We start from the raw sequence: 15,814 nt of genomic DNA, 5'->3' as shown, positions 1-15,814 counted from the left end.
TCAAGAACTTTTATGCCTGTAAACCACCTTGGGGGCGGGGGTGAGGGGCTTCAGACATTCCGAGGGCCAGTGGATTCTGTAAATCACCTCCTGGGCGGAGATGAGGGTGAGGGGCTCCGGACATTCCGAGGGCCAAGGGACTTTGGATATTCTGATTGTTACTTAAGTGGCTAACAGAAGTCAAGATAAGCATTAGTTTACACATTGCCTGGGTAGGGTGGAAATTACAGACCTTAGTTACTTATTACAAGTCTCAGGGGCCACGATGGCGTGGGTTTGGACTGTTTGCCTGTCACATCAGGGTTACAGAGAGCAGTTTCAACAGAAAGCCGAGGTATGGTTGAGGTGTGCAGTTTTATGGGGCTTTTACCATGTCACACTAGAATAAGCAAAAGAAAAAAAAAATTAGCCTGTGGGCCTAGAAGCCAGATGGAGTCAGTCATGTTAGGTTTATCTCATTATTAATTTATTCGTTTTTAATTTTATTTATTTATTTATTTATTTGAGACGGAGTCTTGCTCTGTCTCCCAGGCTGGAGTGCAGTGGTGGGATCTTGGCTCACTGCAACCTCCACCTCCTGGGTTCCAGGGATTCTCTGGCTGCAGGGATTCTCTGGCTGCCTCAGCCTCCCAAGTAACTGGGATTAGAGGTGCCTGCCACTATGCCTGGCTAATTTTGTATTTTTAGTAGAGACAGGGCTTCACCATCTTGGCCAGGCTGGTCTCAAACTCCTGACCTCAAGTGATCCACCTGCCTTAGCCTCCCAAAGTGCTGGGATTACAAGCATGAGCCACTGCCCTGGTTAGATCTCTCTCTCTCTCTCTCTCTCTCTCTCTCTCTCTCTGTGTGTGTGTGTGTGTATATATATATATATATTCTGCAGAGGAAGTTTCACAATGGAGACATCTCCCCCTTACCTCCCAGTCTAGCAAATACTGAGTAAGAAGCAAAAGTACTCTATCACTGAAGAAAGACTCTGAGGTGTAGGCACATAACTTTAGGAAGGCCTAAAGTTGGGGTAGTGCAGGAAAATTGAGAAAATACCCTCCAGGAATACCAGCCCGCACCCAAGCACAAGATAACACTAGAAGAATTTGAAGGTAACTATGGCAACAACAAAACCCCAACCCAGCTCGACTCTTGACTTGATTGGCCCTCACTAAGAGCTTACCAGAAAAAGAGGCAGGCTTGTTTCCAACCATAAATACAATTTACCCCAGTTCCTCCTGTCCTACACATAATGTCCAGAATTCGATGAAAACAACGAGACTGCACAGAAAAGCAAGGTTTAAAAATCCAGTCAAGAGACAATGCAAGCAATAGAAACTGTCTCGAAGACGATTCAGAGGTTGGTACTATCGAACAGGGAATTTAAGAATCAAACCGTTAATTATAACCACATTTAACATGTTAAAGGCTCTAGTGGAAAAGGTAGACAGCTCACATAAACAGATGTGAATTTCAGCAGAAAGATAGAAACTGTAGGAAGAGTCTAATGGAAAGGTTAGAAAATTTTAAAACAGAGTAAAAGAGAAGAAGAATGTATTCAACAGGGTCATTAGTAGATTCCATACAGCTGAGAAAAAAGAAAATCAGTACTTTGAAAATGGGTTCATAGAAATTACCCAAACTGAAATTCAAAGAGTAAAAAAAAGAAAGAAAATAAAACAAGAACTATGGGACAATACAAACTGACCTAACATAGGTAATTGAAATCCCAAAGCAGAAAGAATGGGAGAGAAAAAACATTTAAAGAGAAAATGGCCAACAATTTTTTCAAAAATAATGGAAGAGTTATCAAACCACAGATCCAAGAAGGTCAGAGAACCACAGGCAGACTAACACACACACACATGCGCACACGCACACACACACATGCACACACATACACACCACACACCACACACACAAACACGCACACCACACACACACAAACACGCACACACACCACACACACACAAACGCACACACACACAGAAACACGCACACACACCACACACACGCACAAACACGCACACACACCACACACATGCACAAACACGCACACACACAAACGCACACACACAAACGCACAAACACGCACACACACAAACGCACACACACACACACACCCCTAAATATATCATATTTAAACTGCTGAAAATCAACAGTAAAGAGAAAATTATTAAAATACTCATGGGTCTTTATTTTAAAAGTTTGAATTGGAGAGCTAACATGCCGGTGCCCCCACTCTAACCAGCCACAAAGGAGATAATCAGACGTTATACTGGCAGAAATGTCAGAAATATCTAAATCTTTGTGTTAGCCAACTCAATTGGCTGGAGGATTTTAAAAGAAAGTTTTTATAAGATACAAAGATGAGCAAAAGAACAGCAGCCGAGCCTAGTTTCTAATGCACAATAATACTCTGCCTCCAAAATAAACGGGAACCTAGACCTTGTTTTCTGGTCTTTCCTTCAGGACCACACTTCTGGCCATCTCCTCATCTGCAGTGTTCCTTATCTCTTCCTTGACGTGAGAAGTCATTTTTCTTTCTGAATCTCAGTTTTCTCCCCTGAGTTGTCCTAAATGTTGCATTGGGCCCTATCGCTGGAAATGCCTTTTTGACTTTAAGCCCAGAGAGAACTCAGAATTCTCTCCCTTCTCTAAGAAGAGATTTATGTACCACAGGGGCAGTATGCAGTCTTTCAGGTTGTACCTTTGCAGTTTGCAGGGCCAAAATACTCTGAAGTCATTCACTGTCTGTTTCATCATGACTTACCAGGGTTAAGCTTGTTACGCTCCCTGTACACTCCTGTATTTCACCTGCCCATTGAATATTGTGTTTGTTCAGCTTTCTGTCCTCTATGTAATTCTCGGTCAATAATTTTCTAAGTGAGAAGAGACTCCCTCAAGGGGTGTATCAAAATTGGAGGGAGAAGGAGAGGTAAAAGTATAATTTGAAAAGTTTACTCAGCATTGCGATACAACTTAATACTTGTAAATTTGACAAACTAGATATGAAAATTAAGATAAAATTAAAGAAAGTATGTTTATGTTCAAAAAGGTTGAAAATGAACTTGAAAAGGCTAAGAAGCATGATCTGTGCATGTCTCACTACTTCTAAATGATTTTAGCTACATTCATGACTTCCTCTACACCAGTGGCTCCCAACAGAGTTGATTATGCTCCCCGCTCCCAGGGGACATTTGCCAATGTTTGGAGACACTTTTGGCTATTACAGCTAGAGGGGGTTGCCCCTGGCATCTACTGAGTGGAGGCCAAGAACGCTGCTAAATGTCTCCCGTGGAGAGCATAACCCCTCATAACAAAGAATTATCTGGCCCCAAGTATCAATAGTGCTGAGAATGAGAGCCTTGCTTCACTTCCTATATGCTGATGACTCCTCAGTCTTATCTCTGGCCAACACTTTTCCACTTAACTCTAGAAAAATATATTTATTAATATATTTATCATATATATAATATAATGATAGCTACCTATTAGGCATTTCCACTTCAAATCACTTTTTTTTTTTTTTTTTTTTGGCCAGGCACAGTGGCTCATGCCCGTAATCACAGAACTTTGGGAGGTCAAGGATGTCAGGAGTTTGAGACCAGCCTGACCAACATGGCAAAACCTTGTTTCTACTAAAAATACAAAAATTAGCCAGGCATGGTGGTGTGTAGTCCCAGCAACTCAGGAGGCTGAGGTAGGAGAATTCCCTTGAACCCGGGAGATGGAGGGTGCAGGGAACTGAGATCATGCCACTGCACTCCAGTCTGGGCAACAAAGAGAGACTCTGTCTAAAACACACACACACACACACACTCACACTCACACACACATACACTCACACACACACTCACACCTTTTTTCTAAAATGAAATTCGCTTATTTTTCCCAAGTTTGGTCTTTTTTCTCTATGATCTACTTAGAAGGATCTACGACAATATCCTTCTAGTTAGTGTACGTCCCTTACCATTCCCATTCAATCAGTAATTAAGTTCTTGCACATTTCTTTTCCCCTTGCCAACTATTAGCACTAGAAAACCTTTAAGCAAGTCATTTAATTTCCCCATGCCTTGGTTTTCTCGACTGTAAAATAGTAATAATAATAGTACATCTTCCTCCTAGTTATAAACAACAGAAATTTATTTCTTATAGCTCTAGAAGCTGGGCATTGCAAGATCAAGGTGCCGGCAGACTCTGTGTCTGGTGAGGGCTTGCTCTCTGCTTCTTAGTTTGTGGCTTCTGTGTGTTGTCAAATGGCAGAAGGGCTGAAACAAGCTCTTAACTAGTCTTCCTGCCTCAGTCTTGCTCCATTCCAATTCATCTTTCATACGGTTTTCAAAAAGATTTTTCAATTGTTTGTTCATTGAAAGATGTCATTTAGTGGTCGCTTGCACCCTGCTAAACTTATGCCACCATCACAATGAAGATGACAGGGTAGAGCTGTACCATGGTGAGAACTGACTTCCATTCTTTGTGCTAAAATGGCTCAAGAAAGTTTCAGCCCTCTTCTGCAAAAATTATATTTTAAAGAGGTAAAAGATAACGATTTTCCTATGGAAATTGACCTGACATTCATATTATTGGCAGTGATTTTAGGAGTTTCATAACACTTCTCCTTTCAATCCTCTTCCTTTGACACTACCTGCTTTCCTCGTTAATACTACGATTGTATGTGAGTTGGCTTGTGAGCCTTCTGAAAGCGTTGTGGCAGAAATTACTACTGAGATGGTGAAAAGGTATTTAGAGTTCCATTTTATAGGTTAGAAATTGTAATGTCTAAATGGTCTTCTGTAGGTTGTATTATTAACTTGTTTTAGGACAGTCGTGCTTCAGTGACCTTCATAATTGTATTCATTAATCTCCTAAATATACATTACAGATTTTGTCAAATAATATAAAATATATTCTTGGTATAATCATTATCGAAATATAATGCTTAAAATATTTTTTTCCAGCCTGACCAACATGGTGAAATTCCATCTCTACTAAATAAAAATTTAAAAATTAGTCAGGTGTGCTGGTATGTGCCTGTAGTCCCAGCTATTCTGGAGGCTGAGGCATGAGAATCGCTTGAACCTGGGAGGTGGAGGTTACAGCGAGCCAAACTTGTGCCACTGCACTCTAGCCTGGGTGACAGAGCAAGACTCTGCCTCAAAAAAAAAAAAAAAAGTAAGACATCATTTAAAAAGTGAGTAGGCAAGCCACAGAGTAGGAGAACATATTTGTAATAGGTGTATTTGACAAAAAACATATCTAAAATACATAAAGTACTACTAAAAATCAGTGAGAGGAAGATAAGCTAATTCATGAGTGTGCGAAAGACTTAAACAGAATCATCACAAAAGAGGCTATCCAAATGGCCAAATACGCACGTGAAAACATACTCAATAAGTCATTACTTATCAGGGACATGCACATTAAAAACACAATATCACCACATACCCACCTGGTTGGCTAAAGTTTAAAAGATTGACAAGACCATAAGATACCTCAATTAAAAACAAAACAGCCAGGTGCGGTGGCTCACGCCTGTAATCCCAGCACTTTGGGAGGCCAAGGCGGGTGGATCACGAGGTCAAGAGATCGAGACCATCCTGGTCAACATGGTGAAACCCCGTCTCTACTAAAAATACAAAAAATTAGCTAGGCATAGTGGCGCGTGCCTGTAATCCCAGCTACTCAGGAGGCTGAGGCAGGAGAATTGCCTGAACCCAGGAGGCGGAGGTTGCGGTGAGCCAAGATCGCGCCATTGCACTCCAGCCTGGGTAACAAGAGCGAAACACAGTCTCAAAAAAAAAAAAAAAAAAAAAATCTCAAATTGCCTAACAGGTCAGATCACCACCCTGCTCAAAATTCTTTAGTGACTTTCCATTGCTTTTGGGATGATGTTAAATCTTTCAAAGTGACATACAAATACTTCAGGATGGCACATAGCATCTGAGAGTGTATGTAAATATCACGGCTGCCCCCACCCCAATCCTATTCCGAACTTCCCCAAACTTGCCATGCTGTTTCCATGTTTGAGCCCATGCTGCTTTCTGTGAACAAAGCTATCTTGCCAACTCATACTTACCCTTCAAGATCGAACTCCTTCTCCATAAAGCCTTCCATAAGTTACACATAGCTAAACTGTTGTTCGCAGGAGGAAGGGTGGTCTACAAGTCGCTGACTCTCTGGGGTCTGCCCTACCTTCACAAAGACATGTCCCATCTATGAACACATGAAGCACAGTGTGCCATATTTTGGGTACCTTGACCTGGGGAGAATGTTGGAAATGAGTTTGTTTCTTCTGGTCTTAGAAATGTAAGCTGTTTGCTGTTCTCTACTGCCCTCTGTTGAAACGAAAGTGGGCAGTGTACATCTCTTCTGCAGGACAAAGGAACCCAGTTTTCAAGGAAACTGAAGAAAGATCTGAGTGGTTTAACGCAAGAAACAGCCAGCTAACGATCTAAGGGAGCAAGATTCAGAGTCCAGAGCAAGGAGAACCTGGGGCTGCCCTTACCTTAAGCCGCTTGGTCTGCTCTTCTGATTGAATGTCTCTTGACCTCAGCATGGCTTCACGCAGTGGTATTCAGAAAGAAAGGCTTGCTTTCCTTCATCCACATTTTGGCTTTTAGACCCTTAGTGAGGAGGGTGGCATTTGAAGTTGTAGCAGAAAACTAGGAGTTAGATCCCAACACCTAGGGTCTGCAACTCAAGTGGCTTGGAACCTCCCAGTCACACCTGTTTTGTCCTTTAACTCTATCACGTGTGTGTATCTCCAGCAAGGGTAAAGATGCAGGAGGGTGGGAACTTGGTCCTAAGCCAAGGATGCTAAAGGATGCTGCAAAATGGTCCTGGGGAAGGTTGAGGCTGTCCTGCTTAGTAGCAAATAAATGCCTGACAAGAACATTTGAAGAAATGTGAATGAGGCTCTAACCGATTCAAACTTGCCTCCTTGTCACTGGACGTAGACCTGCTGCAAGGTATCAGCAAATAAGGAATCATTTCTTTGGCTTCCAGTTAATTTCCTAAGAGTACGGTTTGCTCAAGTCTAGTTGCTCTAGTTCTAGGCCAGATTTCTCCTTCCAGTTATCCAGCTGATATCGACCACTCACCTGCTATGTCCACAGGTACCTCAAACTTAGAATATCCAAACCTGAACTTACCATCTTTCCCCAACACCCCCAGCTAAGCCTCTTTCCAACGTATTCCCCACCTCAGGGAATGGCATCTCCTAAGCCAGGAATCTGGATGCCATTGTGATTCCCACCTTCTCTTTCATAACCCACATCCAATTATGCTGGTTCTCCTTGCTAAATATCTCAACCCCTACCACCGTTACCTTAGTCTGAGGCCATCTTCATCTACCGCCGTGACTACTGCAAGAGACCAACTCATCTTTTTGCTCCCAGTCTTACTCCTCCAACTTATTTACAAGCAGCAACCAGAGCCATATTATTAAAGTACAAATTATGTTACTTTCCTTCTTCAAATAATTTGATGGCTCCCTACACCCTCAGGACAAAGCCCAAACTCCTTAATGTGTTCTGTAAAGCACTGTGGTAACAAGACCCATTTACTCCATTGCAGCTTCATCTCCCCGTGCCACAGTCTCGTCATACTCAGAATACAATAAACTCTGCTCTAGGGGAGACTCTTTGATCTCAGTAGACATTATCTACTTTAGAGGCCTGTTCTGGCTTCCTAAGATTGAAAGGTTCAAGAATGTTTAGCTATTTCCATCTTTAATGTGCTTCTGTCTTGATTTTAAGTAGTAATCAGAAAGGAAAGATACATGGGAAAAAGTCAGCAATATTAAAATAAATGGTTTAAGCCCTTCACATTTTTATGTCACGTCTTTTGTATCTCTTTTTGTTGGATTCTAAGGAGAGTTGTAAGGCGAGTCAAAAAGCAGGGAGCTAAAAGGCATTAGTAAGCCCCCTCGAGCCAGGCAAGTTGTTAAGCAGACAACTCCTCTCAGAATAGAAGCAAATCTGTTTCACAAGAATCATAGAGTGAACCACAAGAATCATGCTGTCAACACACCAGAGGATAACAGAATTGAATCTTGAGTAAATTCTCTAAAGGAAAAAGGGTTTCTAAGTTTAGAATAAACAAAAAAGAAGGAAAGAAAAGAGACCAGGTGTGGTGGCTCATGCCTGTAATCCTAGCACTTTGGGAGGCAGAGGCAGGTGGACCACTGGAGGTCGGAAGTTCGAGACCAGCTGGCCAGCATGGTGAAACGCCTGTCTGTACTAAAAATACAAACTAAGTTTTCCTTTTGGTGTTACCTTTTATTGTTCTAGAAGATTCTGAAGATTTGGCACACGAGCAAAAGCATGAGTTTAGTTTTTATAACTTTTAACTCTTAGAAGTATAATTTCCGAGTTCTGCTAGAAAATCCTTTCGGCTCCCCAAAGCTGCCTTCATTAGGATTTTTTTTTTTGGAGACGGAGTTTCACTCTTGTTACCCAGGCCGGAGTGCAATGGCGCGATCTCGGCTCACCGCAACCTCTGCCTCCTGGGTTCAGGCAATTCTCCTGCCTCAGCCTCCTGAGTAGCTGGGATTACAGGCACGCGCTACCATGCCCAGCTAATTTTTTGTATGTTTAGTAGAGACGGGGTTTCACCATGTTGACCAGGATGGTCTCGATCTCTTGACCTCGTGATCCACCCGCCTTGGCCTCCCAAAGTGCCGGGATTATAGGCGTGAGCCACCGCGCCCGGCTTCATTAGGATTTTTAGAAGACAAAGCCTACTACATTCTGCAATATATAGAAATTACCACTGGAAGCCGACATTCAGAATTAGAGAATATTTAAGATGGAACGAGCTGGATATAATCTAGCCCAATGACCTCACTTTGCGACGAGGAAACAAGTTTAGAGAAGTGGCTTGACAACTGACCCCTCTCAGACTGAAACCAAAACTGAGATTTCCTTCCTCCTTGACTAGTATCCTTCATCACTCTCTTTTTGAAACTTTAAAAATTTGCAAGTTCGAGGGACATGTGTAAGCACGTCCTGATGTGAGATAACATAAGGCAGGGCATTTGAAACTCACTCTTCGCTATAGCATAACATTTTGGAAAGTTCTTCTATGTCAACAGGTCATAGTATTTTAATAACCACTGTCAAAGTAAACAGGTGCGGCTTAAGGTCATCCCACAAAATCTATTTCAGTCCCTTGTAATTTTTCCCTTGCTGTCTATCTGTCTCTTCCTGTTTTTTTTTTGAAAGTGTTCTCTCCTTGTCCCATGACTGCCTTTGTATGACGTACTGTGAGGAGTGTCTGTTTCCAGGCCTCTCTGCATAGGCCTTGCTCTTCATGCATTTTCCATCTGTTTTTAAGACTGTGTTTGCAAACCTGGGTGTCCCTCTCAGTTGTGTGTGTGTGTGTGTGTGTGTCTTTTTGTTTGTTTGTTTTCCTGTCCCAGTAACTGTGTCTTTCTGAGTTTTCCCTCACTGGTTTCCTCTACCCTCCACGCCATTTTGTGTCTTTACGTCTCTCTAACTCTGCCTGTTCTCCTCCCTTTTCTTTTATATTGCCAGTTTCCTTTCCTATTTCTTTTCTCCACTTTTTTTTTTTTTTTTTTTTGAGACGGAGTTTCGCTCTTGTTACCCAGGCTGGAGTGCAATGGTGCGATCTCGGCTTACCGCAATCTCATCCTCCCAGGTTCAAGCAATTCTGCCTCAGCCTCCCAAGTAGCTGGGATTACAGGCACGCACCACCATGCCCAGCTAATTTTTGTATTTTTTAGTAGAGACGGGGTTTCACCTTGTTGACCAGGATGGTCTCGATCTCTTGACCTCGTGATCCACCCGCCTCGGCCTCCCAAAGTGCTGGGATTACAGGCGTGAGCCACCGTGCCCGGCCCTCTTCACTTTTACTAGACACATAATGGTGAATATTTTGCTTTGTTTTGTTTTGAGACAGGGTCTCATTCTGTTGCCAAGTAGCACGATCACAGCTCACTGCAACCTCCACCTCCCAGGCTCAAGTGATCCTCCCAGACTCAAGTGATCCTCCCGCCTCAGCCTTTTAGTAGGTACTCAGTAAATAGCTAGGTATTCATTAGGATGCCTTTGGATGAAGGTAACAAGCCCTGACTTATATTGGCTTAAACAGCAAGGAAATTTTCTTGAAATTTTAAGAATTAGAAGCTCAGTGATGTCACCAAGACCGTGTTTTATCCCTCCACTCTTCCTTCCTTGGTTTTTTGGCATTGACCTCGGACTGACTGCCTTCAAAATCTTAATAATAGCTACCAGCAGAACGTAGGACAAAATGAGCTCTTGTTCACATCCAATGGGAGAGAGAGATCCTCTCTCCCAAACATGGCACTCCCCTCTACCAGATTGGCCCATTTAGGACAAAGTTCCCTCTTCTCCAACTTAACCAATAAAAGCCAGAAGAATGCTACCCCTTGCCCCAGCAGCTTAGCTCAGTCAAGATCCATCTCTGCATATGAGGATGATTCCTGAATAGAATCAAGGTTATATTAGAAGGGAGGGAGAGGGATGGGTATCAGGTTAGTACACCATATTCTATTTGTTGAGTTAACTGAGTCATAGCAATGGTCAAGTTGGAAAAAAACTCAGAATCTCCTATGAATTCAAGTTCAAGAAATCCTTGTTTCCTACATGCAACAGCATTGCTCTGTAGCCCTGAGCTAAGATGGTGTCATGAAATACAGTCTTCTTGCTGTTTATAATCGTAAGCAAAGTCTTGGACCTGTGGGGATAGATGGGTAATGTCTGCCTGACTGACTTCTTTCTAGTTAGTACCAACTACCTCCCTTCTTTCTGTGATTGCTCTTGGAATAGGATAGAAATTCTTTCCTTCCCTGTATTTTACAGTCTCCCCTTCCCCCAGGCCTTTTCTATTTTTAAGGATTTTACTCTAATCACCACAACCCCAAAGAATCAAGAAATCTTTAAAAGTATTAGAGTAGGCCGGGCGCGGTGGCTCAAGCCTGTAATCCCAGCACTTTGGGAGGCCGAGGCGGGTGGATCACGAGGTCGAGAGATCGAGACCATCCCGGTCAACATTGTGAAACCCCATCTCTATTAATACAAAAAAATTAGCTGGGCACGGTGGCACGTGCCTGTAATCCCAGCTACTCAGGAGGCTGAGGCAGGAGAATTGCCTGAACCCAGGAGGCGGAGGTTGCGGTGAGCCGAGATCGCGCCATTGCACTCCAGCCTGGGTAACAAGAGCGAAACTCCGTCTCAAAAAAAAAAAAAAAAAAAATGTATTAGAGTAGCTAGTTGTGGCAGCATTAAAATGTAGCTGCAAATTCTTTGACACTCTCTCCATCAAGCTATGAGGCCTACATCCCCATCCTTTACCCTTGAATCTGGGTAGGCTTATAATTTCTGATGACTAGAGTACAGCAGAATGTGAAGCTGTGTAGCTTCCTAAATGTTATAAAGTCTTAAAAATAGCTTCTGGCAGGCCGTAGGACAAAATGAGCCCTCATTCACGTCCAGTGAGAGAGAGAGAGAGAAAAAGAGAGAGACCCTCTCTTCCAAATATGGCATGCCCCTCTACCTATAATATTTATGTAAATGTTATAGCTTAAACATTCCACAACAAAGAAAGTACTGTTTAACATCAAGAGGAACAGAGACAGTCCACGAGGGTCTAAGAAGACCAAAGGAGTCCTGGTCTGGCTCTGGCTGTCCGTTGGTCTTGCAAGGAAGACTCTGAGGTGGCGGAGCCTTCACTGGCAGATGCAAATTATTACCATGAGTGACTGCAAGACAGTGTCAGCTAAGACAACCATTTCAAGCTGCTGAAGGCCTAATCTTTTAGTCACAGAGTCCTCTGGTAAGAATTGAAAGTTGGAAGAGTGTGCTTGTTTGTGGCCTTATTTGGTTGGATTCAGCCTTTATCTTTTATAATTTGTTTCTTAAAACATTCTTATTGGCAAGTGCCCTATGAAATATAAAATGGAGTCTTTTTCTAAGATGGAGTTAGTTATGTCAAAGGTGCTGTATACAGTCTTCATCCTTTTTCCTGGCATACAACTCCTAAAATCCTTAGAATCTCCAAAGTGATGTCTTTTGGTGTGCTAATGAAGTGACTTACGGCTAGCAGCTCTTAGGCAGCTTCATAATAGGGACTGGTCACAAGAAAGACCACGGCAAGGTCAGAGGGTTGGGGCTTTCAGCCCCACCCTCCAAACTCCATCTGCTAAGTGGAGAGGGGCTGAAGGTTGAATTGATTGCCTATGGCTAATGAGTTAATCAGTTATTCCTAAGTAATAAAGCTCCCATAAAAACCCAAAAGGACAGAGGTTGGAGATCTTCCAGATAGCTGAACACATGGAGGTTCTTAGAGGGTGGTGCACCAGCGGGCATGGAAGCTCCGAGCACCTTCCCACATGCCTTGCCCTGTGTACTCTTTATCTGTATCCTTTGTAATCTTCTTTATTACAAACTGATAGATGTAAATGTTTCCCTGAGTACTGAGAGCCACTCTAGCAAATTAATTGAACCCAAGATGGGGGTTGTGGGAACCCCCATTTATACCTGGTCAGTCAAAAGCACAAGTAAAACAATCTGGGGCTTCATCCTAGAGTATCAGAAGTGTCTTGTGAGACTGAGTCCTTCACTTGTGTGACCTGATGCTATTTCCAGTTAGATAGCGTTGGAATTCAATTGAATTCGAGCAGAGGTCCCCAATCCCCAGACCTGAAGTGGTCAGTGACCTCTTAGGAACTGGGCTGCACAGCACGAAAGAGTGGCGGGTGAGGAGCAAAGCTTCATCTATATTTACAGCCATTCCCCATAGCTCACATCACCGCCAGAGCGCCTCCTCCTGTCAGACCAGCAGCGGCATTAGATTATCATAGGAGCACGAACCCTATTGTGAACTTCGTGTGCAAGCGATCTAGGTTGCATGCTCCGTATAAGAATCTGATGCCTGATGATCTGGCACTGTCTCCCATCACCCCCAGATGGGACTGTCGAGTTGCAAGAAAACAAGCTCAGGGCTCGCCCTGATTCTTTCTACATTATGGTGAGTTGTAGAATTGCCTCATTAAATATTAATAATAGAAATGGAGTGCACAATAAATGTAACGCACTCGGATCATCCTGAAATCATCCCCCACCCCGCTACCGTTGTCTGTGGGAAAACTGTCTTCCATGAAGCCAATCCCTGGTGCCAAAAAGGTTGGGGACCACTGGATTAGAAGACACCCAGTTAGTACCCGCCGCTGAATTGCTTGCTTGCCGGTGGAGAGAAATCCCCACATATCTGTTGTCAGAAGCGTGTTGTGAGAGCGGAGTGGGAGGAACGGAGTTTGTTCGTTCTACAGTTACAGCAATAGTAACTGGAATTCTCCTGCTGGACTATACCAAAGACTGCCGGGCCAGCCTACCTTTCTCACAGTCCTCCTGACTCCCTGTCTTGGATGAGCTCGCTGAAGGCCCACATACCTTCATTCTAGCATTTCCTCAATCCGGTCGAGCTGCTTTGGAGGTGCTGCAGGCTGTAGGACCTCTCTCCACTCCTGCTCAGGACTGCTTGCAGCAGGCTAGTCAGACAGCAGTTGGCACTGAGTACAATTGGGGAAATGTTACCGGCACTGAGGACTGCTCCAGCTACAAATCCATAGCCACCCACCTTAGCTGGGCCCTTGGCATTGCTTGGCAATCCTTTTACAATTGTTTGGAATTCTTGGTAATTCTTGTACATACAAACAGTCGGCTCCTTCTCCCGTGCACCACAATGGTCATTCTCAACTCTGGTGTTCTCAAACCCCCGACCACAACTGTTACCCACTGTTTCTCGACAGGTGTCTTTGACTCTTACTTAACCAAGAAAATCAGGACCACCAGATGTGGATGTCACTCAACATCTGAAAATGGATTTGCATATGTACCCCCACAGCTCCTGCCTTCAGGTCAGAGAGAGAGAGGGAATCCATATCCAGTTCACAGCCAGCTCCCTGTTCATATCCCATTTCCATCTCCTCAGGACCCACACTTGCTTCACTAGGTATTCCATCCCTGTTAGGCATCCAACTTCTCCCACCCTGCTGGCTTCTTCCCAAAGACCTATAACCAAGCTCAAATATTTCACTTAAAAGAAAACAAAAACTCCCATTCTTTTGAAACTGCCTTTGCAGGATTGTGTCTGAGACAGGGAGAGAGATCTAACTTAATTGACTCCATCTTGCTTCTAAACTCCAAGCTGTCCTTGTTCATTCTTGGGCATAGGCTGAACGAACTTTGGGAGAAACTTAGTTTATAGTTTGTGGTTTAAAGCAAAGACAATAACGCACTTCTCCAGGGCAGATCTCTTTCTTTCCTGAAGACCAGATTGCCTTCGTAGGACTAACGTTAGCCACAAAATTGGAAATTATGGCTTAGAAGTCATGCAGCTGGAGGCTACAAGATTCTGACCCTCCCTGAACCCCAAGATCCGTGCTTGAGATATTCTGCAGACCCTGTACTTGATGGATCAGCTGGCACCACCCAGATCAATAAACTGGCTCATCTGATCTTGCAGCCCCCACCCAGCAACTGACTCAGTGCAAGAAGACAGCTTCAACTCCCTGTGATTTCATCCCTGACCAATCAACGCTCCTGGCTCACTGGCTTCCCCTTCCACCCACCAAGTTGTCTTTAAAAACTCTGCTACCTGAATGCTCTGAGAGACTGATAGGAGTAATAATGAAGCTCCAGTCTCCGGCATGGCCGACTCTGTGTGAATTACTCATCCTCTATTGCAGTTCCCCTGACCTGATGAATTGGCTCTGTCTAGTTACCATCTTCCACTTCTCCTTTCTTATTGTGTCACTTAGGGCTCTGGGTTACAAGCAACTTTATCAGAATCTAGATCTATTAAGTAAAAGAAAGAAATTTATTAGATGGAAACTGGAGGAGGTCAGCCCATCCCACTGCTGTGATGACTGGGACCCAACCATCTCCCACTCTTAGAAGTGAATCTGCCTTTTGAGTAAACAGGTGTCACTTATTCAGGATTCAGCTCAGAAGAGACTCTAATGGCCAAACCTAGGTCATATGCCTATCCTCTATCTGCCTGTATCAGTTTGCTAGCACTTGTATAACAAAGTACCTCAGACTGTGTGGCTTAAACAACAAAAATTTATTTTCTTACAGTTCTTGAGGCTGGAAAGTCCAAGATCAAGGTGCTGACAGGGTTGGTTTCTTCTTATCTTTTTTTTTTTTTTTTTTTTTGATCGTCAGAGTTTCGCTCTTGTTACCCAGGCTGGAGTGCAATGGCGCGATCTCGGCTCACCACAACCTCCGCCTCCTGGGTTCAGGCAATTCTCCTTCCTCAGCCTCCTGAGTAGCTGGGATTACAGGCACGCACCACCATGCCCAGCTAATTTTTTGTATTTTTAGTAGAGACGAGGTTTCACCATGTTGACCAGGATGGTCTCGATCTCTTGACCTCGTGATCCACCCGCCTCGGCCTCCCAAAGTGCTGGGATTACAGGCGTGAGCCACCGCGCCCGGCCGGTTTCTTCTTATCTTAAAAAAAAAAAAAAACTTTTATTTTAGATGTAGGGGTACACGTGCAGGTTTGCTCTATAGGCAAACTCCTATCATGGGGATTCGCTGTACACATTATTTCATCACCCAGGTACTAAGCCTAATACTCAATACTTACTTTTTCTGATCCTCTCCCTGTTCCTACCCTCCACCCTCAAGTAGGCCCCAGTGTGTCTGTTGTTACCCTTTGAGTCCATAGGGTTAGTTTCTTCGGAGGCCTCTCTCCTTGGCTTGTAGGTGTCCGTCTTGTCCCTGTATGTGTCTGTGTCCCAATTTGTAAGGACATTACTCATATTGGATTAGAG

The 15,814-nt window shown here is 43.6% G+C and overlaps 1 long non-coding RNA gene across 1 annotated transcript; it reads right to left on the bottom strand.

The window, feature by feature from the left end:
* Positions 1-292: 292 nt before the first annotated feature.
* Positions 293-15,403, bottom strand: LOC135272187 (uncharacterized). Its single transcript, XR_010340277.1, has 3 exons — positions 15,112-15,403; positions 13,425-13,543; positions 293-379 (listed from the first exon to the last, which is right to left on the bottom strand). It is a non-coding gene; the product is annotated as an uncharacterized LOC135272187 (long non-coding RNA).
* Positions 15,404-15,814: the final 411 nt, after the last annotated feature.

This window comes from Aotus nancymaae, unplaced genomic scaffold (assembly GCF_030222135.1).
Source record: "Aotus nancymaae isolate 86718 unplaced genomic scaffold, 86718_ANA_hifiasm-v0.15.2.pri h1tg000108l, whole genome shotgun sequence".
NCBI classification, from domain to species: domain Eukaryota; kingdom Metazoa; phylum Chordata; class Mammalia; order Primates; family Aotidae; genus Aotus; species Aotus nancymaae.
The sequence above is the reverse complement of the archived record's forward strand: the minus strand, read 5'-3'. Positions and strand labels throughout refer to the sequence as shown.